Raw genomic sequence first — 15,748 nt, 5'->3', positions numbered from 1 at the left:
AAAGTGTCCTTGAGCTGAAAACAAACATGCAATGTGCTTTACTGACTCTCAGCAAGAGCAACCATCTCAGTACAAGGTGGTAAGGGATCAATAGCAAGTCTTACAAAATTTGGTGCAAAGTTATTGATCTCCAAAAAAACCCATAAAGGATGGAAAAAAAACCAACTGGCCTTTTCTTCAAATAACTTGTCTCTTGTGACACCAGCTTCAAACGTAGGTGAGATCATTGACGGACTCAGCCACAGATTTCCTCTGATTTGCAGCTTTCTCTTCAAGCTGTTACACAACTCAAGTGCTCTCCACATAGACTGGGAGCAGAACGGTACATTAACCAAAGCCATTAATGACAGCCACTGACTCAATCAAATGCAGTTGATTTCTGTAAAGGATGTGTCAGTAATGAATTCATAAATCAAAATTAATGTTACAGACTCTACTGTATGAAGAGAACCAAAGCAACATTTTTCTATCCAACAGTCTGTAAGATTTCTTTCCCACTTTCCCTTTTCTTGCCAGTGACTTCTGAGTTGCAGCTACAATATGCAAGTTTTCACTTTGAGGTAGAAAATGTATTGTTAGTCCTGGCCTCCTCCTTCTCAGCTGGTCAAGTTCCCGCCCCCACAGTTGTCACTCATCTTGATGGACTGTCTGCAATGAAACAGTTTCTAGCCTGAGGCTAATGTAACCAGCATCCATAAAGAAGCCACCTCATGTGCAGAAGAAGCAGGAGCTACAAGGGGGGGGGGGGGCTTTTCTGGTTTTACATTTTTTGAGCTGTCTGTCTGCCATGTGTTTACTTTTTCCCTTCTGTTTTATTGTCTCACTTGCCTTTACATATTTGGGCCAGTGTTGTTGTCGCTTTCCTGTACTTCACATTAAAATTCAGCTCTCTTCTTAGGTGTAGACCAGAGGAAATCTGCAAATGTCACTGACGGATTTTTCTACTGCCATTCCTGTTTATTTATGTAACTGAGTCACCTCAATTCTAATGTCATAAATTAGGAAATAATGCATGCATTTATAGTCTTGTGCCACACCTCACATAGTCTCATTTATTTAAACTAATTTCCATCCATCCATTCTTTTTTGCTTATCCTTTTTCAGGGCCGATGGAGCCTATCCCAGCTGTCTTAGGCTGAGAGGCAGCGTACTCCCTGGACAGGTCGCAAGTCTGTCACAGGGTTAACACATAGACAGTGACAACCACTCACACTCACATCACACACCTATGGGCAATTTAGAGTAACCAATTCACCTATCGCCACTACCTAACAGTGTACATGTTCTCACTTTCATTAGAATTTTGTTTATCAAAAGGTCTGACATAGGTGAGCTGGTAAATGCAAATAACAGCATTCTCATCACTTATTTCTTCAATACAATATACATGTCCTTCATTCATCACTTTGTGGAACTGCAACGCACTTCTGCTCTCCCCCATATTCCATCTTCACAAGCATATCCTATGTGGAGATTGAATAAAAATTAGTTGACACTAATTAATGGCACAAATCAATTGCAGCACAGTAAAAAAAAAAAAAAAGGAATCCTTTTTGAGACATTACTTCTGTAAAGTATTTTCCCAAAAGACAAGGACACAGGCAACAGGTAATACTGAACTAAATGTAAAACCTCAACCTTTTTCATTTTTACCTAAACCGTGTGCACAAAACTCTGGAGGGATCTAAATGCTAACGTAGAACCCAGTCAGGACGTCTGCTACTGCTGTCTGCTCGTTTTTTTATGGGAGATCATTTTCAGGCTTCAAGTAGCACCATTATACCAACATTTCACATTCTAGACATTGTTTTAGGTGTATTTGACCAAAGATTTGACTGAAAATTCACCTGCAAGCTTTTTTACAAGGCTGTGGTATTTGCCCGCAAACAATACCTTTCAGCTAGCTAAAACAGCGAGCGGTGCTATCAGCGAGCAACACGGCTAATGCCTTTCACACAGCTTTGTCTCAACTCCAAAGAGCCACAGAAGTAAAAGCTAATAATAATAATTGAAACAATCTTGAAAAAAGGACTTACCAAGCATGGCAAACAACTCAAATATGTAGAGCAAAATGTTCTGAAACGGCTTCAGTTCAGCTTCGATTGGAGCCGTGCTGGGGGCGGAGTCTGTGAATTTACTCTATTGGTGTCATAGCCCCTGTAGGAGTTCAGAGTTAAGAGGTCAAGAGTTAATGTTTCCATTGTAACACCTCCAGATTTGAAATAGAAACACTCATTTCATATCATTTTACACCTCAGAGTTACATTAAAAGAATGTGACTCTACTTAGAGTAAAATTAACTCTAAGACTACTAACACCAAAACATTTAACACTTTTGAATTTGCTGTGTATTTACAGTGTTACAGTAAACATCAAAACTATAAAATGATTAATTAACAAACGTGTTTTTGACCTTCTCTGTCACAGACCTGACAAAAACCGCCCATAGTCAGAATGATATCTGCTCCTGGTCTACTGAGTAATTTCTTTGGATTGGGCTCTTGTTCTTGAAACCATTGATGCAGCCAGTCTATTAATGGATGGATGAATGGGATGTGGAGCCATTAAAATGCCAATAAAGGCAGATTTCTGCAACTTGGCATATTAAAATAGAAAGTTCTTGATACTGTCCAGCAGCCATGAGACTGTGAGTGTTAAAACACTGGCTTCCCATCATGTAATTCAAATGAAACAATGGACAGAAACCTGACAACAAATTTCAGACTTTTGAACTCATTTTGGTTTGGATGCCTTAAGACAGAGGAAATGCCATTAAACTACTAACTTATATATTAGGTCATAATTCTGTTTCTTTAAACCAATGAATTGTCAGGAAAACAGGGTAATAGCACCCACTTATTCTTTGGTAAATGATAACAGGCAGCTCTTCCCCATTCACTACTCGTTTAACTGTCCCACTATGAATACAAAAGCTTATCATTAGACAATTTTGAGACAACTTTGAGTCCACGAGGACTGCTTGTCTGCGTGTACTCAAAGAAAATTAATATAATAATGCTTAGGCTACGAATGGATTGCAAAAGCTTCTTGTGCCACAAATTCTTGCCTATATATTCTATACAATCATATCTGTTTATAGAGATTTCTATTTGAGCTGTAAGCCTTGTTTTCATAAAATAACACTCTACTACAATTACTGGAGTGAAAGAGTCAGTGTCCCATTCACTGATCTGTGGTTCTGTGCAGTGCAGCTGACTGAAGCAAAGATAACTGCAGTCACATGAGGGTGCACTTGTGAACAGGGGAGACCTTGCTATAATTATGGTGACTTAGTGCAATGTTGACAGTATGTCTGTGCTATGCACTGCTTATTTTCAAGACAGGGTGAGAGCAGCAGAGCAGCCTATTAAACCGCGGATAGAAAAATGGCCTTGCTTTTATATTTTCCGGCAGTGATGACTCAATTACGAAGGCAACAAGCACAAGTATACACTTCCTTCACAAGATAAATATTAGATTTTGACCTTGTCCCGGACAATAAAAAAACAGAAAGGAAAGGAAAGGAAAGGAAAAAATCCCCACAGGAAGCAAGAGCTTTGATTTCATTTGAACTTGTGGGTATATCATCACCAGCCCATCCCAGCTCCCTTCATGCCTTCTTCCCTTCCAGCACTCCCATACCAAGAAGCAGTGCATGACACTTTCACTCCTTTGAACACTATTGTGTTCAAAGGAGGTAATTTACCTTCTTTTTTCCTCAACATATTGTATACAGTTTTGTACCAAACCAGCACCACCAGAAAGCATCTGGTCTGTGTATGGCCAAGCAGGGGTTGCACCCCTACAGGGTTAAGGGGACACCTATGAGGTCACCTCCTATTTGCAAACAATAAACAGAAATACTTTCAAACCTGTCAACTGAAACAGCACTTGCAATGTTTTGTGCGATGGCTTTGTGTTCCTGTCAAACTCTGGACCTCCAAATAAGCATTAATCAGACTAAATCATTTTGTAGATCAATCGCTGCACATTCCTCCTCACTCCTGCTACTCAGCTGCACACAAGTGACTTTAATAAAACGATAAACTTGAAGCAGCCAATTTTTTTACCTCTTGAAAATAACAATTTTACTTTTTTCAGATTGTGTTTTGTTTTGTTTTGTTTAATATATTTATTGAAGGTAAGAGAAGAAAAACAACATGGTTTGACAAATCTTAGTCACAAACCAAGAAATTAAAAATAACCATCAATAGAAGATATTAACATTTTCCCCTGATATATATTAAATGAATCATTAAAATTAAGTTTAAAAGGGGTCAATAAATACATGATCGACAAAAGATGGGAGGGCAAGGAGGGTCACTGTCATGAGACAGGGCTTATAATGAACTTAATGTTTTGGTGGCATGGAGGTTAGCATTGTCACCCCACAGCAAGAGGTTCAAATCCACTCTCCCCGCATTTCCTGTGTGGAATTTACATGCTGTTTACGTGGGTTCTCTCTGTCTCCTTTGGTCAGGTTAATTGGTGATCATGACCATAGATGTGTTTGTGAGAGTGAATGGTTATCTGTTAGCAATACAACAAACTGGTGGCTTGTCCAGGCTGTACCTGGCCTCTCGCCCTATGACACCTAGGATAGGCTCCTGCCTCCCCGTGGTGGCTGGAAGTATGGGAATCCCAACATGTCAACCAAAATCTCCCTAATAACATCAAATATGGGATTTTAGTTACAAACTCACAAAATATTAAAAGGAAAAACTTGAAATCAGCAAAAAAAAAAAAAAGACTGAAAAAAAGAAAAATATTTGAATGAATTGCTATAAGTATCAAGTAACCTCTGAGCAAACATCATAAACTCTAACTAAGGATTTGATGTGGGCAGTTTTCCTACGTCGCCCTTAAATTGATTGAGAATACTGAGAGCATAGTTAATGAATTTAATGATTACTTTGTTAATGTAGGTCCCAACTTGGCAAAAGAGATTTCTGTACCAGGAGGAAATGATGAAGTAGATTCCACTTCTTCTAAATGTAGCTCAATGTTTCTTGGTGGAGTCTGTGAGAGTGACATTGTAGAAGTGGTGAGTAAATTCAAGAGTAAAAAATCCATGGATTGTGACGACCTTGACATGTCGCTAATTAAAGAAGTTCTTCATAGTGTCCTTCAACCGTTAACATATATTTGTAACAAATCATTTCAAACTGGAATTTTTCCAGATAAAATGAAAATTGCCAAAGTGATCCCACTATATAAAACTGGTGATAAACAGATTGTGTCAAACTATAGACCGGTATCTTTACTGCCTCAGTTTTCAAAGATTCTTAAAAAACTATTTGCAAACAAACTAGATTCTTTTATTGATAAATATGATTTATTGAATGATCATCAGTATGGGTTTAGAAGAAATCGCTCAACATCTCTAGCTGTAATGGAATTTATTGAAAATATTGCAACGGCTGTGGATGAAAAACAGTTTGAAATAGGTGTGTTTATTGATTTACGTAAAGCCTTTGATACGATAGATCATTCTTTACTTTTACAGAAGTGTGAAAGGTATGGTTTAAGAGGTGTTGTACAATTTTGGTTAAATAGTTACTTGAATAATAGGTTCCAATATGTGAGTATTAATAACATGAAATCTAAACTTAGAAAAGTAACTTGTGGAGTTCTGCAAGGATCTGTTTTGGGACCTAAGTTATTTTTACTTTATATAAATGATATTTGTACAGCCAGTGATACTTTAAAATATGTGATGTTTGCTGATGATACAAACTTATTTTGCTCTGGAAAAGACATAAAGAAATTACTGAAAACAGTGGAAACAGAACTCATGAAGTTAAATAGATGGTTTGTATTTAATAAACTATCATTGAATGAAAGTAAAACAAAATTTATGTTATTTGGAGGTAGTAAAAGTAATATTAAAGTAAAATTGAATTTAAATAATGTTGAAATTGAAAGAGTATATGAGACAAAATTTTTAGGATTAATTATTGATGATAAACTTTGTTGGAAGCCCCACATAGAACATGTGAAACGGAAATTATCCAAGTCTGTTTCTATTCTTTATAAAACAAAAGACCTTTTGAATAAGAACTGCCTTTATTTATTGTATACTTCCCTTTGTTTGCCTTATATGACCTACTGTGCAGAAATTTGGGGGAACACATACAAAACATATTTGGATTCAATATTTAAATTGCAAAAAAGAGCTTTTAGAATAATAAATAAAGTTGGATATAGGGAGTCCACCAACCGGTTTTTTGTAGGATCATCTATCTTAAAATTCATGGACATTATATATTCTAAAACTTTAGAAATGATATATCGTGTGATTAAAAAGAATGTTCCAATTTGTATTTTAAGTATGTTTCAACTAAGAGATGGAAAATATGATTTGAGGCGGTCTTATAAGTTTGAAATGCCTAAAGTGAGAACCAATGTTAAGTATAGATGTGTGTCAGTTTTGGGAGTGAAATTATGGAATGGACTTAATGATGAACTGAAGATGTGTTTTTCTTTGTCATTCTTCAGGAAGATTTTAAAAATTAGTATTATACAAGGTTATAGAAATTTGGTTTGTTAAACATTTTTTGTGTTGATTTAATTTCTTGATTTATCATTGATTTCTTTTCAAACTGTTATACAACTTATTTATCAATGCTATTTATTTTCTTGGTTAAGGATTTGATTATTTCTATGGGGGTAAGGGATAGGATAAGTATAAGCCATAAGGCTTCAGCCTATTCCTTTTTCGGTTACTGTTTGAGTACTTTTATGTAAAATTATAATCTGTTGTTGTTGACTGAAATAAAAATTTCAATTCAATTCAATTCAATAAATTGGCATATGCTGGCTCTCTTCAGTTGGCAGTCAATTATTGAAACTTTGAGAAGCTCTGCATTCAGAAAAGAAAATAGAAGAAAGAAACGACCCTCTTTACAGACTTGGAGAGAAAATGGAAAGGAAATATTTTTATTATTATTTTATGCCACAATTCCATCATGCGCAAATCAAAGGCTATTCTCCAGAGAAAATCTTTGAAGACCTGTCATCAAGGAAAGGACAGACATAATCTCAACTGTACAACGCATTCACAATATCAGTACTTTTCTTAATCTTTTACTATTGCACATTATTGCTCAGAAATACTAAAAGAACTGATGCAAAATAAAACCCCACGTCACATTGATCCAAGGATATTAAATATTGATTTCAGCATTGTGATGGTTCCCAGAAGGCGAAAATAAATTTCATTGAAAAGAACATATTTAATTCGAAGTACAAAGATCGTACCCATTGGCACAAATCAATCACTTGTTCCTCATCTTCATCGTCATCACTACCGCCACCATCATCACCAACACAACAAAGATAACGATCGACTCCATCTCACAGGCAAAAGGGAATGTGCCTTGCGCTAATGAGATCCGTCCTCTAAGGCTATGATTAGCAGTCGGCTGTCAAAGACAAAGTGCATATGCTCTTCAGATAAGACAATAGATATGCAGGATGAGTCTATCTGCATCATGACCTGTGCTGCACTTTATTTTCCGGAGAGCTGAAATTTCATGGAACATCACAAATAATTAAAAAGCAATTCCGCCTCAAATGAGGGAAGACTTTCCATTTTGAGAGGGAAAGAACTTATGTGCATCACATAAACCACTCAGGAAAACTTCTGTTTAAACTCGAGCCTCATTGTATTTTATTCCAGCAAAAGAAAAATAGTTTAAATAAAGCCTTGTTGTAACATACGTCACATTTATTCAACATCAACTATTGCCCACATGATAATATTCTATTATGACACACTGTGGCACTGCTTTAAAATGTTTAAAAATAGCATTTCAATTGAAAGACTTTAATCTACTTTATTGAAGTACAGAATTTAAAGTATTAGACTGCAAGCTGGACAACACAGCGGGGTCTCATCAGTTGTAGAAAGTAGGGCAGGACAGGGAAAACTTAGCTGAGGCTGTCTGGGTGACGGCGAGCAGGTGGAGATGTGATGGGGGGTCCGTCGCAGAGATGAGAGTCTCGGAGGAATAATGAAAGCCGAGCCCTGAGATTTAAAGCAGATTTTGCTCATAGAAGGGGTGGAAGAAAATGATTGGACCAGGGTGATGACGACAGAATTGAGTTTTATCAGTGTGTGAAAGCAGGTGTGGTGTAAATAATAGCCCAAATAACCAAGAATGATGCGTGAATACAGATCATGCTTGTTGAAACTACACACATCAGAGTTTCGTCTCTTTTTCCACAGACGAACACCTTTTTTTTAACCTACACTTAACACTCTGTAATAAACATCGGCATACATTGACCAGTGATTTGAACACCCTTTTGTCTCTATGAATATTTTAACTGTACATGACAGATTCGACAGGTTTCTGCAAACAGTCTGTAGAGATTTTGATCCAGGTTGATAGGGTAGAGGGTAGCTCTTTATGATGCAATTTTCCCTTTCCAGACACCCCACAGGTGCTCTTTTGGAATTGTATCTGTGGAGCAGGCCGACCAGTTCAGTACAAAGAATTCATTGTCAGGGAACCAGTCAGAGATGGTATGAACTGTACTGACATGGTGTGTTATCCTGCCGAAAGCAACCATTAAAGAAAGGCTGTACTCTGGTTACAAAGGCATAAGCATGGTCAGCAACAATACTCAGGCAGGCTGTGCCATTTAAATGATACTCAGCTGGTAAGAAGGGGGCTTAGTCTGCCAGAGAAAAAGAATAAAGAATAAGAAAAGCACCTCAGCGCACTGGATGCAGAACATTCCAATGTTTTCATGTTGCTTACTCCAGATTTCCACCTGGCAATCTGAATGTCACAGCAGGAATCAAGACTCTTCAGACCAGGCAACGTTTGTGAAATCGTCCATTGTCCAATTTTCATGAACCTGCATCCCAGTGTAGCTTCAGTCCCCTGTTTTTAGGCAACTTTTTTCCCTCTGCAAACCTTAGGTGTAACGAGTGGCTATATGAGTTGCTGTTGGAACCACTCTAGCTATTCCTCTCTGACCTTTGCCTTCACTGCAGCATTTTCCCCCACAGAAATCTCACTGTATTTCTTCCCCAACCTCTCTGTTTAAACTCTCAAACCCTGAAATAATCAAGCCAGCATGTTTGGCACCAACAGCTATGCCATGTAATTACTTCACTTTTCTTCCTCATTGTGATGCTTGCTTCAAACTTCAGCAGAACCTATTGATTATCTCTATATCCCTCCATGCACTGAACCCCCGCCATGTGATTGGCTGATTAGATATTTGCTTTAATAAACAGCTGTTAAGCGGCTGGAGAGAGGGTTTCCATTGTAGCAAAGAGGATTTGCAGTAGCTCAATTCCAGACTTAAGTTTCAGTTTCAGCATGGCAAATGTCAGGTTAATGTGAGCTATTATCAAGCTGCAGGCTATTTGTTCACAAATATTCAAATATTAGACACTGATCATAACAGCAAACAGATATAACCCTTTTTCCATTAACAGTAACCTTAGTTCTCCCCAGGCAATAAAATATGTGTCAGTCAGTGTCAAGGCTGTTCAAGATACTGCTGCTTCTTCCACCTACCTGCAAAAGCTCAAATAAAGTTTATTTTATATTGGATTTTAGAAGTGTGGTTTGTGCCTGTTGTTCCATCATGAAACCTCATAAAAGCAAACAAGTGAACTCTGGTGAATATTGTTATGTTTATCTAGTATAGCGCACATCATTCAATAGCAATATATTAATATAACTTTAATCAAGTCACATACAGACAGAAGCTAAACAGAAAAGTATTTCAGGGAAGGAGACACTGACTGAAGATCAAATCCTGGGAGCAGATAAAAGTAATGTGGACAGTTCAAGGCTAGTGACAATAGTTTACTGCCACATACAGCATCAGTGCAGCTCAGAAAATACTTTTTATTGATGATTTAATTCATAAAGGTAAACTTTCACATATTATATATTCATTATATATCAAATTAAATATTACAAGCTTTTCAATTTGATGGTAAAAATCTGTTGTTTTTTTAAAATCTCAAATTAATCAAATATTTCATTTTCACTTCACATTTTCACTCTCAGTTGTTCAGTTGATGTTCTTCGACACCTTCCACAAAGGAAGAAGAGGTTAAACCACAGAAGGCCACTTCTGAAAAGGCTGGGTGTTTATCGAGCGCTGCGTGGACTCAGATTAATGGAAGTTGACTGGAAAAAGTGCACAAGCAACAAGGATGAGTGCAGCCTTGAGAGGGTAATCAAGAAAAGTTGATTCGAGATCTTGGGAGAACATCATAAGGAGCGGACTTTGGCATTCTAATGTCAAGCCACTCCTAAACCAGAAGCAAGTCAGAAAGTGTCTTTCCTGGGCTGAGGAGAAAAAGAATAGGAGTGTTGTGCAAAGCCCTTTTTTCAGATGAAAGTCAATTTTGCATTTCATTTGAAAATTCAGTCCTAGAGTTTAGAGGAAGAGCAGAGAGGCGCAGAATCTGAGGTGTTTGAAGTCCACTGTGAAGTTCCTGCATTCGGGAGAATTTTGAGAACTTCCATCTGCTGAAAAGCTTCATTTATGGAGATGTTGATTTCCTTTTTCAGCTGGATGTAGCATGCTGCCAGAGTGACAGAACTACTACCAAATGGTTTGCTGTCCATGATATTACTGTGCTTGGCCAACCAAGCATTTTAGCCTGACCTGAACCCAACAGAGAATCTATGAAATATTGCCAAGAGGAAGCAGACCACCCAAAATCCTGACATTCTGAAGGCCATTAAAAACCAACCTAGGCTTCAGTAACACCTCAGCAGTGCCACAAGCTGATCGTCTCCATGCAATGAGGCATTAACAGATTAGTTGATTTGTGGTAAATGAGCCCCAACCAAGTATTGAGTCTACAAATGAGCATTACTTTCAGAAACTTGACACTAAAACTGATTTTCATGGCCTATAAGCCATAATAATAGAAATTAAAATAAAGGCTTGAATATTTCACTTTACATGTAATAAATATAAAACACATAACAGCTTATCTTTTGTAATTAAATTCCGAAGAACAAGCATAATAAGTTGTGATATTTACATTTTTTGAGATGCACTAGTAGATGTACTTTTGGAATAATTAACTACTAGTGCAAAGTTTTTATTGTGGATCAAAATTTTGAGCATGCATCCATTTGGGGAAAACCCCAGCCTCTCCCTGAAAGAACTTGTTTCCTCAAATGCGAGTGAGGTCTAAATACCAACGTCTGCAGGCATTAAGTCCCTGCTGCATGGAAGCTGATATGCCTAAATCCTCAGGTACTGAATGTTCTCAAACTTATAGCCAAAAGTTAGAAAACTCCACTTTTCTCTTTGTTTCATTTCCATGTCCTTAACAGTCAGACGAAGCAAACTTCATATAAAAGGGATGGAGGGGGAAAAAAAACTGTCACCTTTATGTTTCCACTGCAGTTTTTCATTGAAGTCAGTCTCAGAGGACAAGTGCTAAGGAAAACATCATTATGTGGGGAGAAATGTACCGGTAATAAACCCAAATGGCACTGAGAGTGGAGTTGTCAACCATGATAAATGGCACCTATGCATCCTGAATGTGTTTGGTGCCCTTGCCATGTTGACTCTCTCTCCTGAGGGCGGGCTCTCGACTGCTGGGTTTGGCCTGGAGCTCCAACCTTAACCTCTCCACCAGAGGCCCGGTGCTGTCAGGATGAAGGTGGTGCTGAGATTGCCAGGAAATCTGCGTTACAATTTTTCACTTATTCTCATTTGCACTTCAGTCATATGTTACACTCTTAGGTTCCTCCTAGAAGGGTACATGGAGCTTGTGTGCTAAAATTGTGACATACATGAAAAGAATGGTCCTGTAATTTCCTTCTTTCCTCTGACTCTCATTTTCCATTTTCGCTTCCAAATATAAATGCAGGGGTCGGTTGTAATTTTGTACCTGCTCTCGTTAACGTATAATAATTTAACGCAAGCACCTCAGCGAGGCTCGGTTTAAATACCTTTCATTATATCAGCTTTAAATCAAAGCACAGGTCCTGCTGGACAAATCTGTGAAACAGTAAGCGCTATGCTGCGTCATTTCCATAAAATGCAATGCAAAATATCACATTGTATTCTATTGTAGGACTCTACATGCATGTAGATGCATGTTTAACCAAGTTAGAGCACTCTGTCTCATTCATTCCGCAAAAATGCATCACAGACGAAATAACTATCTGTAAACAATTCACTTTCATATTCATGTTTGCCTTTGGAGGCAAATGTTTGTGCCTGATGTCAGTGTTCTGCTCCTCTGATCTTCCCTCTTTCCTTAGCAGAATCATCCAGTGCTCAGTCACGTTGGAGGTTACACAGGGACGCACCTCTCATTCACTTTCCAAGTCAATACAGCTTTCTCAGTAAGCCAGCCAACATGTTTCAAGCAGCTAAAGAAAATGGGCTGGATAGAGTGCTGAAGCTGCAATGCGCAAAATAGCAATTTTATAATTACTGTCTTAAATTTTATCATTACAGTTTAATAAGTTAGTCATTACATAATAAATTAGAAGCATGACTAAAATTCAAGCACCAAATATTTCAGGAAATGCCTCTTGTATGGGATGGCATATGTCATTAAAACAATGATAAGCAATGAGAGTGACACCCGTCATTATAAAAATTCAAATGGGCACTAAATCTGTAATATTATCTTTTAAATCAGAATGCGAGTGCCTACTATTCCATTACAAAAAGCAACAGGGTTTTGAGTATTATGGATAGCTACAAATGGTTGTGGAGTTAGGCAGCCTTCCTAAATGGGTGTTTACAGATGCGCCGAGTGCTCTGAGCGAGTGCTGTGTTTTTAGATCCTACCTGCCTGTAAGATGAATCTTCCTCTGTAATCTTGTGAGACTAAATACTTTTGCTATTTGAACTCCAATTCATTTTCGTTTCAGTCAGATTTATTATCATTTCAGATCCATGCGTAATTATATCTATTTTAACCTGGTCAGAGAGAGTTGCCTCTATTAAGCAATGTTGCAATGATTCATAGCAGACCAGCATGGGGTTTCTAAACAAATACTGAATAAATGAAATGGAAGCTGATGTAGTCTGGTGTACTGCTGTGAAATAGAATCCACGAGACGTGTCTCAAGTTCGGGGAGAGGGCATGAAAACGGGAAAATGGATGATTATAGAGAAGGGGAATTACATTAGTGTGTCGAATTAGAGGGACGTCTGGTATATCCAGCTGAGATAGAAGCAAGGAGCCTGAGTGAGGGGGGTGAGATGGCATAAGATGAATGCAAAAGACAGGGACAAAGACATTGTGTGTGAGCGTGAGGATGCAGGGGAGGGAGGATGAGACAACAGGATAAGCACGTTGCTAAAAATACCTCACCAACATTTTTTTTTTTGTTCATTGCCATAGACTATGCATGCTGAAATAAACCCGTGAGCTCATAGTTGTTATTTAATTATTCCCTTTGTTTGTGTACAGCATATACAGTGAATCTCAGGAGGGAAAAGGCTCGAGTGAGTTACTGGCTACCGAGAAAGAACACAAGTGTCAAACCACTGAGCGCAAATTAAGGAAAACAACAATTATATCAATATAACTGATATAACTTCATATTTTAAAACAAACTATTTGCATCTATAATGCAGTTTAGACACAAACCCTGTCTGAATCAATTATCAGATATTTAAACCTGTTGTCTTTTTGGATATTTGACTACTGCTATGTTGTGATAAGTAGGCATTTATATTGTTTGCATGGGGGAACATCATACGTGGGAATGCCAGTTCCTGTCAACTTTTTGCGTTTCCTTTCATTGCGTTAAAATGGATCCCATGTTGGCCACAGTGATGTTAAAAGGAAGGTCAGAAAAGGCATTCATCTTGTTTTGTAGGCCTTTGGGATGGACACACAGGAGGTTTTGAAACAAAACAATGCAAATACAACAAGTTAAAATTTTTAACCTTTTTTTTAACCCCTCACTTCTAAGAAAAATAATTTCAACATGTTCCACAAATATAAAGACCATGAACTCCTTCTTACTGACAAAAAGCGATGCTCCCTTCCAGCATCCCAGCAGCTGAGCATGCATTAACCATGATCGTCTTGACCTTTAAGCACTCTAACAGATTCCCGCCCTGTCCTCTTGATATACTACGTTGTATACAGAGAGATGCTACAATATTTATCAACGTATAGATTCGCCAGTTTCTTGTGCAATAATTGTGAATACAATCAAGGAGACCGTAAAGTACCCTCTAACTATATCCTTCTTTCCCAAGTCTTTTTCACTTTAAGTGATCAGCTATTATGGCGTTGTTGAAGAAACCTGCATGATTTGCTCTGTGATGGTGCTGTTTCAGGCTGATGCTGTATTGTAGAGCAGTCCAGTATCCTCATTCGTTTCACAATGGCGAGAAGTGAACACTGTCTATAGCACTACTGCACTACTTTCTGCTTATAATCCTGCAATACAAAGCTGGATTTGAGGGATTTAAAAATGACATTTGACTGACTTATAGTCTTCACTGACTATACTGATGAGTATGATTTCACCAGTTCATCTCAAGGTGAAATGCGGGTTTCCAAATTTTATTTTGAAAACATCTTGTGCTTGCTGAGGTAGGACAAAAGCAGTGCACCGCCTATCATCTAAGATTACCAAAAGCTATGACTAATAAGCTGATGCATGGCATGGTATGACCGAACAGTTCATGCAGATTTTGTATAAAAGGATGCGGAATGCACAGTAACCCTGTTAACAAAGGGAGGCAGATAGGGTTGGATAATCGCCTCCATAGTCCAGTAGTTCTATAGTCCCCCTGTGAGATCGCCAATAACCAATACCATAGCTGCTGGGCTTAACATGCACTCATTAAAGCAGAGCTATTGGCTCTCCATAATGCATAGTGTGTGGCCCACAGGCAAATAGAAAAAAGACGAGAAGCCTGCTGCTGGTGGTGAAAGAAAGAGAAGAAGAGGAAGAGAGGGAAAGATATGCTGGGGGGGTTTATTTCCCACTTCCTTCATGAAGAGAATAAAGTCTGCTATACCAGCGTGAGCCTTCTTTACAGATACTGATGAAAGATTTAGCTTTCCATAATTAGTTACCATAAGTGGATGCAAATCAGCTGACAGTATTAAGTAATAACGTTTGGTCGGCTCTTGTTTTTCAGTTTTTTTCTTTAGACCTGTAGTTATACTAACTCAGTAAATCTGGTTCATAAAATGAAAAAGGATCACCCATCTCTCCTTCACTCTTCGCTGTGCCTTATTCACACAGAGGCAGCAGAGTTTTCCACCAACAAACACAGAAAAAAAGTTTAAAAAAAAGGAAGAGATGAACTGGCGTCTCAGCAAATGCATATTTACACGAGCTACATTAAGCTCTAATTTCAAACTAAACCAACAGACAGTAATACCCTCCTTCTGTTTTCCCTCATTTCATTCCCACACATACATTCATTTCAAAGACTGGATAGGTGCACTGGATGGATGAGGCAGTATGAGGCGGCAGATGAGGACACTGCAGTGAACACAGGAGTCACAGCAGCTGGAATTAGCCCCTTAAAATGTAGTAAAGGCAGTAAAAGGGAGCTGCCGTCTTATTCCAAAATAAAATTGCCAAAACATGCAGTGAAGCAAGAATTTACAAGGAGAGCATCCACTGGTCCAGAGAACTTTTCTTTGTGCTCAGACTGCAAAGAGTTTGAAAAACGTCTTCATTGCTGTAAATGTAATTTTGTGACATGTCCATATAAAACCTGAATATGAATATTGTGTCTCCATTTCTCA

The sequence above is a fragment of the Neolamprologus brichardi genome, chromosome 13 (genome assembly GCF_056152115.1).
Source record: "Neolamprologus brichardi isolate AB-2024 chromosome 13, ASM5615211v1, whole genome shotgun sequence".
Classification (NCBI taxonomy): Eukaryota; Metazoa; Chordata; class Actinopteri; order Cichliformes; family Cichlidae; genus Neolamprologus; species Neolamprologus brichardi.
Note: the sequence above shows the minus strand (reverse complement) of the source record.